This window comes from Gopherus flavomarginatus, chromosome 1 (assembly GCF_025201925.1).
Source record: "Gopherus flavomarginatus isolate rGopFla2 chromosome 1, rGopFla2.mat.asm, whole genome shotgun sequence".
Lineage (NCBI taxonomy): Eukaryota > Metazoa > Chordata > Testudines > Testudinidae > Gopherus > Gopherus flavomarginatus.
Window position 1 is genome coordinate 263,004,868 of NC_066617.1, and position 12,108 is coordinate 263,016,975.

The 12,108-nt window shown below is 42.5% G+C and overlaps 1 protein-coding gene across 2 annotated transcripts in view; it reads right to left on the reverse strand.

Annotated features, from left to right (window-relative positions):
• The window catches only part of MYO16 (myosin XVI), a 592,718-nt gene that overhangs the window by 38,957 nt on the left and 541,653 nt on the right, over positions 1 to 12,108 (reverse strand). The window lies entirely within an intron of this gene.

Below are 12,108 nucleotides of genomic sequence, written 5' to 3' on the forward strand. Positions count from 1 at the left end.
CTTATATCTTTGTCTGTTTGAAGATGAAGGCATACTGATACATCTTATTCTCTCTGAAAGAAACATAGCAGGCTGAGGACAGTCAGGACAGGAGTCCCCCAGCATACCAGGTACTGTCTGCCTCACCTTCGCAGCTGTCATTGCTGATTAATGATTGATTGATTTCACCTCATGAAGCCTGACTGTCCCGCCTCCTACCTGTTCTGCAAGTTGTAAAGAGGGACATTAAAACAATTATCTGAGGAGAGGGGGGAGAATCCCAGTTTGCACCATCCCTCCCAGAGTCCCCATTTCACAGCTCTGTCAGTGAAACTACCAGATTGCAAAGTGAGGTGGCACAGAAACAGCGTTCTTCCATGGAGCAGTTTAAGGTGAGCAAAAGAAAGACCACTTCTGGCTTGCTCATTGGAGAAGCAGCTGCAGAAGCTTAGCAGCATGAACACCAGGAAGTGAAGTGAGGTGAACTAGACCATAAAGAACAGTAGTCAGCAGGCACCATTTTGGCCGCCCCTCTAGAGAGCAATATTTCCTTGGGGTACCAATGATCAGTCAGGAGGCAGGAGATAATGATAATAGTGAAGAGGAGGAAGCTGTGATTAGCATAGCACCAGTTACTCCAAATTCCGATCCCAAGACTGACCCCCCTCAGCAAGCTACTGCCTGTACACCATCAGCTCCTTCTAAAAAAGTTTTGTCCACTACTACTTCAGTTCTGGAAAGGATGCAGTTTGTTAATCATAGCTTTTAGATGGGGGGGAGGGGATGGTCACTTTCTCCCATCTCTGCTGTATATGGTTTTGGTGTACTGCATTTCTCTCAGAAGGAACTGTCCTCCAGCCCATGCAAATACAATCTTCCAACTCCTTCTGGAAAATACATTAAATAGACATCCTCCTGGGTTTGGCAACATTTCAAAGTTGATGTTGCAGACAGTACCAGTGCCATTTGGCAACTATGCAGATGTAGGAACAGTTGGAGCCATGACCTCAAATTGCTGGGCACATCAGAAATGCTGAGTCACTCACATCGATACATCACAAAGCAAATGTGCTGCAAGAGGTTATCTCAGGAGAAAAGCAAACAGGTACCGGGGTCTACTACAGAGTAGAGGATAACACCATCAATGCTTTCCATGATTTCATCAGCTAAGTACAGCAACATCACTCAGACCACAGTGGACTGTTATCGGGGGAGGGAGGACGAAGATATAATCACAATGACCCTAAGGCCATGACACTGGTCAATGCATTCACTGGGCCTGCATCTTGGATTGAAGTCTGCCTCCATATGCCATTACATTATTGATTATTTGAAAATATGTTGTTTACATTTTTTGAAGATTCCAATCTGGCCATGCTTCTCAGTTACAAAGTGATTTCCATAATCCACCAATAAAGATGCAACAGTACTCCAGGCTGTTAGTTTCACTTTCCTATTAAAATAATAGGTTTGTAGATGGCCACCTGAATTGCATGTTACATGCTGAGTGTTATTACAGTTTACGTGCTTGAGATACACCAGGGTGCGGTGATACAGCTTAATTATTGTTCTCCTGCCATAGAATGGATGTGAGAGATAAAGGAGACAAAACAGAAAGAAACTTAAAAAAGGTTAAGTGTTATATAAAGCATGAGGAACTGAAGGAAACTCACATGGAATGGACAATTTAAAAAGTGATAAGAAAAGATTGTGCAGCCCTCTCCCCCTTAACTTCTTCCTCTTGAGACAGTAATTATGGAAAATCTCTAAAACCCCAGTCCTGCAATGACTTATGCATATATTTAATTTTAGGCATGCACGTTTAATGATATAAGCGGGATCTGAATGAGCTCTCCTGACATCTAGTGACAAACTGGGAAAGGGGGGAAGACTTCAAGAGCAGACCACATTCTGAGTACACACCCTCTAAAAATCAGGGCATTTAAAAGTTTCTCTAGTTGGGCAACCAAAAATTGATGCACTCATAATCAAAATCACTTTTTAAAATGTTGACCTAAGTATGTGACTTGAATTAGGTAAATTTGAATGTGGAATATCATATAAACATACAGGCATTTTAATATGGAGCTGAGAAATTACTGCAAAAATACTCAGAGCATTCACTCAAATTTCAAAATCAATTTGTTTTGGGAGCATTTACACACACCCTTTAGGAGTCTGTTTTCTGTGAATACTGCATTGTAGTGGGCCGGCGTGGCTCTCCTCCTCCCCGGAGAGGGTTGAGCCCCGCTGGAGGCCAGAGTGGGTGGAGCTATGGAGCTCTGAGCCCGCCCCTCAAAGGGTCAGGCAGCAACCCGGAACTATAAAAGCCGGCCCTCGGAGCTCAGTCAGGCCCCAGCATCCGGAGAGACCAGATGTACCTCAGGGAGCTCAAGGCTTGGAGACTCTGGCGACCCAGGGGAGCTGCCCAGACTGGCCGGAGCCCCCCGCGCTCACTACCAGGAGGAGCTGCCGGAGCTTCCCCGCCCCTGCTACCCGGAGGAGCCAACGGGGCTTCTCCGCACCTGCTGCTACCCAGAGGAGCCGCCGGCGCTACCCTGGCCCAACTATCCCGAGGAATTCCCAGACCTACCACCCAGCCCCGGTCGCGATGAGCCTATGCTCGTGGACCTTCAGAAGCTGACGTTAGGACCCAGGTAGGTCCCGAGGGGGAGTATGGAAGCAGCCCGGGGGCAGCCGACCGCAGTCAGGCTGTGAAGTTGCCAGAGCCTATGTCAGTGTGTTATGGTCAGGATCCCCACTGACTGACCAGCGGAGTGACAGCAGCTGTTAGGGCCCCAGGCTGGGACGCAGTGGAGTGGGAGGGCCTGCATCCCCCCTGCCACCCCACTCCGGGGTGGCAGACTCCCCCTCTCCCTGGTCTGAGGAGGCCTTTAAAACTGACCAAAGGCCTGAGCTTACTGACTCAGCGTTTGCTGCCCTGCCCTGACCTAGGGCTGGGCCTTTAAAACCGTTATGGTTGCTCAGCTCTGACCCAGGCCTGAGCTTACTGACTCTGTGTTTGCTGTCTGCCTTGGCGTAGGGCCCAGCGCCTCGTGGCTGGTACGGCAGCCCTGCCGGGGGGGCCTGAGCTCCTTGCCCGCCAGACGGACAAGCACCGCAAGGACCACTGGGCTAGTTTCCCGGACCAGCCAGGGTGGAGTGGGCTGGCGTGGCTCCCCTCCTCCCCGGAGAGGGTCGAGCCCCGGCCACATACGTTTACATGCATCTATTGAGTATTACTAGCAAGAATGTTCACACTAAACTTGCAGTAATCTCAGAAGTGAAATATTTTATCTGTGAGAGACACTGCTTGACGCAGCAGATGAGGAAAGTTCTCCCTATACCCATCACCTTTGCCCTTCCATAGAGGCCATTAAACAAGACAGCACATATCCTTCAAAGTTAGGAATATGCAAATATATTGTGTAAATGTAACAAGAGAAAGTTAAATTAAATTCTACTATTAGGCTACAATGGACTAATTTTTTCTAGGAATGATGCCTTGATAAAGGTCTGTGCATGACCCAAAAAGGAAAGAAAAAAAGCATAACAATATCTAAAATTCTCAAATCACAATCATCTGTTACCTCTCTCCAGTGGTTTCTTCAAGACCTTCTACAGATTAAAGAGAAACACTGGAGTTTAGGGAAGTCCACAATACTCTGGAATTTGTGACATTGCATGTAGCTAACAGTTCCAATTTTAAATATTTTCAATACTGACTATCAGATCCTCAGAGTGACCTGTTTATGATCAATCCAAGAGAAAAAATACAAATCAAATAAAGGGTAAATTAGACAGGTATAGAGCTGTGAGTGTCCCTCTTTCCCTTCCTTTCTCATTCCTATAGTCTTCCTAGCTTCCCCATTCCTCATCCTACCACTATACCAATTAAAAACAACAAAAAACCCAACATCAACAAGGAAATACATAACTAAAGATGTGATGCCAGTTCTTCACCATCTTAATGTGCTTGCATGTTACATCCCAGTGCCCCAACTCTTTGTCTATTTTGCATCTTTTCACGTGAAGGCTCTCCTGGACAATGTTTCTTCTCTATGTTTGTACAGAACCCTGCACAACATCTCTGCAATCCTAACTACGGCCTTTTGGCCTTGTTACTATATAAATGTTTACTATTACCGCTAATAAAAAAACCTATTTCTGGAATTACAAAAGGTTCATGGAAATTCTCCGAGCAAGAAAAGAGGCTAGGCAGTAAGTTTCTCTGGCCCACTTCATTCTCCTTGTGCTGCTCTGGTAACATGAAGACAACACTACCTGCTAGCTAGAGAACTCCCCTAGCATGGCATAATTTCCAGCATGCAACTGCTGTTGCTAGCTCCTAGGCTACCCCTCACTAATCCCGTTTAGGGAGGCTGTGCCAACCAGTGTAGCTCTAATTTAGAAGTGTTTCCAGCATCCAAGAGCTATGAGCAGCTCTCTTGATTTCCCCCACTCTGCTGTATCTAGCAGAAATTGGGCACAACAGCCCTAAATGTGTAGAGTAAATTACTCACTTGTGAATTATTCAGATGTATGCATATATTTAATCTGAAGATTAGTCACAAAATATTTGAGTCAGACAGAACTGTTAGGTAATTAAGCAGATGTATATAAGCAGGTATTGATCTATGCCAAAGAAGTATTTTGAAGCTTAATTCATTAATGTTTTAAAAGTGCTTTGAGATCCTCAGCTAATGAATGCTATATAAGTGCAAAGTATCATATTATTGTTTCCTCGGTACTCCTGGATAACAGAAGATAAAAGGTGACAGTATATCTTTCTATAGTGCTCACAATTGGTAAATTCTTGGTTTTTGCTACAAAAGAACAAAATCTATTATATTATAATATAGGAATAATGAGATACAGATATGAATATTATCTTTATTAAGTTGCTTAAGAAGAAGGGTTGAGTGGCTGAGAGAATAAAGGACTGGGATTTCATCTCTCAAACCCCAGTGGGAATTTAATTTGCAATCCAGTATAGAGCTATGTTGGCTACCAACAGTAGCTTACTTTAATCTGCTCATAGTGGGGAATTATTTACAAGCTATCAAAAGAATACCCTGCTCTGACAGTACGTTCCTTTACAAAGACAAGAAACAAGTTGCTATTTTCTGAAGCTCTGCGTAGCATACAAAGCATGTTTGTTTGCTAAGCTCTAGCTGGAATTAGGATGTCAAAATATCATAGAATCATAGAATATCAGGGTTGGAAGGGACCTCAGGAGGTCATCAAGTTCAACGCCCTGCTCAAAGCAGGACCAATCCCCAACTAAATCATCCCAGCCAGGGCTTCATTAAGCCTGACTTTAAAAACCCCTAAGGAAGGAGATTCCACCACCTCCCTAGGTAACCCATTCCAGTGCTTCACCACCCTCCTAGTGAAAAAGTTTTTCCTAATATCCAACCTAAACCTCTCCCACTGCAACTTGGGACCTTTTTCCCTGTCTGCAATACCCTGGTGGCCATTAGCTTCCTGAGTATCACAATTATAATTGGATAGCATGAAGCTGCTCATTTGCATGTAAGGTTATCTGGGAAATATCTGACTCAGGAAGGGGGGAAAAAGGGGACCCAAAATAGGTAGCGGATGTGAAGGATGTGGGAGATGCCCATAACATTTTATGAATATTATATGTCTATCTGATTGTTATTGTGTTGCTTGCTGTGTGATTTCAAAGGAGGTAACTCAGACATGAGCTGGCCTGTATATAGAAAAGAAAGTGGACAAACACCTCTGATAGCCACCCCAGCCTCATATTTATTGATAATTAAAGGACAATGCAGAGAGCCAACTGCATGGAAGTCTATCCCCAACCCATTTCTGTGGGGCTGCAGAAATCAGTTTAACCAGGTTTAAGAGATACAGAGAGACAAAGAGCTTTGGGACTGATAAATAAACAGCCTTGAAACACAAGGAGAAGACACAGGAACTGAGTGCAAGCAGACTGTACTCCAGTTCCTAGAAGTGAGAGTGCCTTGATAAGTTATGCTTACCTTAGCTTCACGTAGGACAGTTATCAATGTAGACTGTTGTGTTAAAACTGTTTGCTCTTGTAATGCTCTGTCCTACCATTGAGTTTAAACAATACTTTATTTTGGAAAGGCTGTTTGGGCTCACTGCATTCAGGCCTGTCACCCGGATGAGGACACTCAAAGAGACTCAAGGGAGTAAAAGTTGCTGCTAGCCCGAAACTGTGACAATGGGTATTGAAACTTATATCTTTGAAATCAGTAGCATAATCTAGATAGCAGCGATGGTTTTGTGGTTACAGCACTGAAGTGAGACTCATAGGGGCTGGATTCAAATCCCTAGTAGGGTGACCACCTGTCCCAAAATGCAGAGTTCAAGTCCTGGTCCTGGGCTGAACAACTCAGGGATAGCATTTGTCCCGAATTCCCTGCAGTGCTACTCTGCATCTGCCAAAGGCTCAGGGGTGGTGCCTGCCTCTTCCCAACATGGGGGGTAAAGGTGGTCCTTAGCCCCTCCAACCCATGAGGCCCTGCTTCTGCTTCTCCTCTTCTCTTGGAGGTCCCGCCTCCTGGCCAGGCTGGAAGCTGGAGCTGGGCAGTGGTAAGAGCTGCCCAGGGAGGCCAGGACCTTCCACCTGTAATGGGTGGCATTCTCAGAGGGCAGAAATATGGGCCGGGAGCTGCTCTCAGGCACTCCAGCCCCCAACCCAGGGCACCCACTCCCCACAGTGGCCTGAGCTCCCTGGACAGCTCTTACCATGGCCTGGATCTGGTTTCCAGCCTAAGCAGGGGGTAGGTCCTCAGGGGGAGAGGAAGAGTGGGGCAGGGCCTCAGGGAAGAGGAGGGATGGGGCTCCTGCATGTGTCTTGCTTTTGCCTTTAAAAAGGGATGGTCACCCTAGTCTCTGGTCTGTCATAGTTTTCCTCTGTGACCTTAGGCAAATCATTTAACCTCTCTGTGCCTCAGTTCCCTACTGTCTGTTTTGTCTATATAGATTGTTAACTCTTCAGAATAGGAATCTTCTCTTAATATGTGAACAGTATGTCCATAAATTAGTACAATGGTAGCCTTGATCGCAGTTGGGGCCTCTCAGTGCTACAGAGGAATAATAACACTAAAATAAGTCCAGCCCAGTTCAGTAGTCCCTGAAAATTATTCCCATCTGTTGGGTGTTTTGTGGTCTATGTGAAAAGAGCTGGTGCAGTCTCAATCCAGTCCACAGCAGGCAAATGTCCATGTCACAAAACCACTGGCTAGCATCCTGGTTGGTAGTTTCAACAAAGAAGTCAAGAAATGAATGGCCATGATAGTCTTCTCACCCCCTTGAGATTGTTTCTCCAGGTCAAGACTGAGGCAGACTATTGAGATTTGCTTGCACTGTCTCTACTGTACTTCTGGGAATAAAGAAAGAACTTTAGTCTCCAAGGCTGTAATCTAGTACCTTTCACACTTGATTTTTTAAAAAATAAATGAACTACTATGGAGAGCTCCAAAAATGAGCCTTACTTTTAGTGAGATCTCTGGATGAAGTCCTGGCCTTACTGAATAGCATACTGGGCTAATTTAGCTACAACAAATCAGGAAAACGATCTTGGAGTCATCGTGGATAGTTCTCTGAAGACATCCATGAAGTGTGCAGCAGTGGTCCAAAAAGCAAACAGGATGTTAGAAATCATTAAAAAGGAGACTGGAGAATAAGACAGAGAGTATCTTATTGCCCTTATAAATCAATGGTACACCCGCTTCTTGATTACTGTGTACAGATGTGGTCTCCTCATCTCAAAAAAGATATACTTGCACTAGAAAAGGTTCAGAGAAGAGCAACTAAAATGATTAGGGGTTTGGAATGGGTCTCATATGAGGAGAGATTAAAGAGGCTAGGACTTTTCAGCTTGGAAAAGAGGACACTAAGGGGGGATATGATAGAGGTATATAAAATCATGAGTGATGTGGAGAAAGTGAATAAGGAAAAGTTATTTACTTGTTCCTGTAATACAAGAACTAGGAGCCACCAAATGAAATTAATGAGCAGCAGGTTTCAAACAAATAAAAGGAAGTTCTTCTTCACACAGCGCAGAGTCAACTTGTGGAACTCCTTGCCTGAGGAGGTTGTGAAGGTTAGGACTATAACAGCGTTTAAAAGAGAACTGGATAAATTCATGGAGGTTAAGTCCATTGATGGCTGTTAGCCAGGATGGGTAAGGAACGGTGTCCCTAGCCTCTGTTTGTCAGAGTATGGAGATGGATGGCAGGAGAGAGATCACTTGATCATTACCTGTTAGGTTCACTCCCTCTGGGGCACCTAGCATTGGCCACTGTCGGTAGACAGGATATTGGGCTAGACGGACCTTTGGTCTGACCCAGTACGGCCATTCTTATGTCCATTGACTTTAAAAGGGCCTGAATTTCACCCTCTATTTTGAGATAAAATCATTGATTGGATTATACTCTCTTCAGTGAAGAGAATCGCAAAGTAGTAAACTGAAGAGCGCTGTTCAGACAAACCTTTTAATTTTCAAGCACACATAGCATCACCTACTATAAATGAACCATTTCAAATAAAGAGAACCTGGTGAACCTTGCAAGAGCTTAAAATACACTAGAGAGAATAAGATTTTATAAAAATACTAGACAAGCCAAGAAGTTATGCATTTTCCAATATAATACTTCAAATTTTGCATAAAGCAGCCCACTTCCTTATGTTGCTATCTTATTAAAATGCACCAGAGGTTAAATGAAAGGTAATATTTATAACCGCAGTAAACTAAAATGTGAGCCGTAAAAACACACTGTGTACATTTGTCTGTTTCTTTGATGCAATAGATCCTTTTTCTCATCAACAATTTATATGTAACAATTTATACGTAACTGCACTTAAATTTATACAGCAGCTTTTATCTAATAAAATATTGATTTTAAATTTAATGGTATATCTTCCTTGAACTTTGACTTTTCATACTTAGTGCTGTCTTGATGAAATATTTAAGAGTCCAATATTTTCCATGTGAAAGGTAAATTCAGAGCTGCTAGACAGTAGGCTTAGTTGATACACTAGCCTCAGATCACAGGATACCTGAGCTGATCTCCATCTTTTGATCACAGGTGATGAAAAATGAGTTTGTAGAAATCTTTAAACCTGAGACAACCTTTTGTGTGGATCATAAAAGCCAATTTGCAGTCTCTGTTGAAGTGGGCCTACCGCGCTGCACTAAAAGGGAAGTGCTTAGGTGCATTGAGAATGCACTTTCACTTCCAATCTAACAACTACTTCTGAGCCAAAGACATAATGGCAAGAGAAACCAATTAAATTTGCTCTCCTTATATGAAAAAAAGCCAAAATATTTTCAATGTATTTTGTCAAATGTGTGTAAAGACTCTGTGATGTCCACTTTAGTGAAATCCTAAATATACTTACTTAATATCCCCTAATTTAGTTTGAGTCTGCTCTACTATAGCTGCATAAATTAACTCCACAGAAGTCAATGGAGCTGTGCCCATAGAGAATACAATATACAAAAAGTGAGAGGATAATCAAGCCACCGATTCATCGTTTTTCATTATGTTTGAAAGTAGGAAATCAGACCCAATTTAAATATGCCATGAATATTTACACAGGCAAAGCTAATTATTGGGCCAGATATAGGTTCAAAGATGGAAAAGAGGATCATACATTCAATAATCCTGGATTTTAAATTAACAGATTCTGGTATTAAACAAACTGTTGACACTCCCTACAGACTAGGACTGTCCAATAAGGACAGATGGCACACTGCTTTTTTATGGAGAGAAGCTGCTGTATATAGTGCACTGCATACTTTTTTTTGGTATGTGGTTGTTATTACATTAAAGAAGTAACATTAAACCAGTTGACCAGACTCCACTTTTGAATCAGACATTAGAAGACTGCCCAACTGCATTATTAATATAGCTAAAGTAACTGCTGACATCAAGATGAACTCTAAAAATTCACAATTTGCACGCTCACCAATCTGGAGCTTCTCTATTCTGTACAATAATAACTAATTAACAAAAAATCCTTAACTTTTTACTCCTTGCACAAGGTGAATGATTGCATAAGGATCTGTAAAATATTCTGGTTTCAAAACTATGTAAAGTGGCAAGCTTCTGGCTCAATTGCATCAGGTACAATGGACTTTGCTCTGCAATCTGAAAGCCTGGTCATCAACTAGGCAGAGTGTGTGTGTGTGTGTTTGTTTCGTTGCAACCCGTCTTGTATTAGATTGGAGTCTTAAATTCTTCTAAATGGAGAAAACATAATTGCATTATCCAAACTTGTGTCTTCGTGAAAATGTAATAATGAAACTCTGAAGTCTTCAAATTAAAGTAAATATTCTGTACGATACAGCTGACCTACTGAAATATACACAATACAATTTTGCAGTCAAGATATTGCCATTGAATTGACATTATAAACTCATCTTCATATGATGTACTATCTAGTCATTTTGTTAAAATTATTTGGAATGTGAAGAAAAACATTTAAATTTGTAGTGTAAGAACTGACTGGTTGATGAAAAGTAGACATTTCAAAGAAAACTTGAGGAACTGTATAATCTGCTAATATATTTTCTGCATTTTTATTCCCTGATTTTTCACAACTAGAAGATATATATTTTATAAAAATAGGCCATTGGTTTCTAATTTATCTGCGTCTGATACAAGTTGTTTTATTTTGTGAGCCAGTTGCTCTGTGAAACTGGAGCAATAGCAAAGTAAGCATTAAAAAAACCTATCTTCCCTTTGTGATTTCAGGATAACGTTCCATATTTACAACTGTTTATTGAGGAAGCAACATAGCCAATGATTGTTATAACAGGTACCTGAACTGGAAGGAATACCTTAAAACAGTCCACAAAGAATCAACAAACTACCATGCATCACAACTTTGAACCTGAGCTATGAATAGTTTCTTTTACAGGTGGCTGAAGAAATGGGCATAATGTTTTATTTTCACATTATTTTGCTTTAAAACAGGCCTTTTTTGCAAAAAGTTGTGAAAAACATGGAGATTCTCCTGACTGTAGCAATTCTGAAGAACAGCACCAGTGAACACATTCCCTCTCTCTCACACGTGCGTGTGCACACGCATACACACACGAGCATGTGCATCAGTCTGGCAGTTAGCCAACAAAACGAAAAGAATATATGTACTCCAGCGATGTCATGCTGAGTAATTTGTAGATTTGTTTGTGGTCTTTGTTTTAGAATGTAAGAATTTTTGTAATTTAACTCTATGCATATATTCTCTTAATAGTTGGGATCTTAAAATAATCTATTTATTATTATTAAATACCTATATTGCCATACTTCCCAGAGCCTCCATCAGGAATGGGACCCTCATTATGCTAGGTGCTGTACAAACACAAAGGTAGACAATATTTGTGCCACAAGGAGCTTACATTCAAGAGGATAAGTGGCACATGAAGGACAGGAGAGCAGGAAACATATATATATATATATGTTGTGACAAAGTTCCTCCTCTACCTTGGTGGGTCCTGCGCTTATTGGCAGATTTGCTCACCTCAGAGATCTTTCCCTCTGGTGGAACCCACAGTCCAGGTCAACTCCTCCTGTGTCTGATCAGGAGTTGGGAGGTTTGGGGGGAACTGGGGCCTGCCCTCTACTTCGGGTTCCATCCCAGGGCTCTGTGGATTGCAGCTGTCTATAGTTCCTCCTGTAACAGCTGCATGACAGCTACAACTCCCTGGGCTACTTCCCAGTGGCCTTCTCCAAACATCTTCTTTATCCTCACCACAAGACTTTCCTCCTGGTGTCTGATAACACTTGTACCCTCAGTCCTCCAGCAGCACACCCTCTCACTCTTAACTCCTTGCGCCTCTTGCTCCCAGCTCCTCACATGCACATCACAAACTGAAGTGAGCTCCTTTTTAAATCCAGGTGCCCTGATTACCCTGTCTTAATTGATTTTAGCAGCTTCTTGATTAGCTGCAGGTGTTCTAATCAGCCTGTCAGCCTTAATTGTTTCCAGAAAGTTCTTGATTGTTCTGGAACCTTCCCTGTTACCTTACCCAGGGAAAGGAGACCTACTTAACCTGGGGCTAATATATCTGCCTTCTATCACTCTCCTACAGCCATTTGGCCTGACCCTGTCATAATATATTTT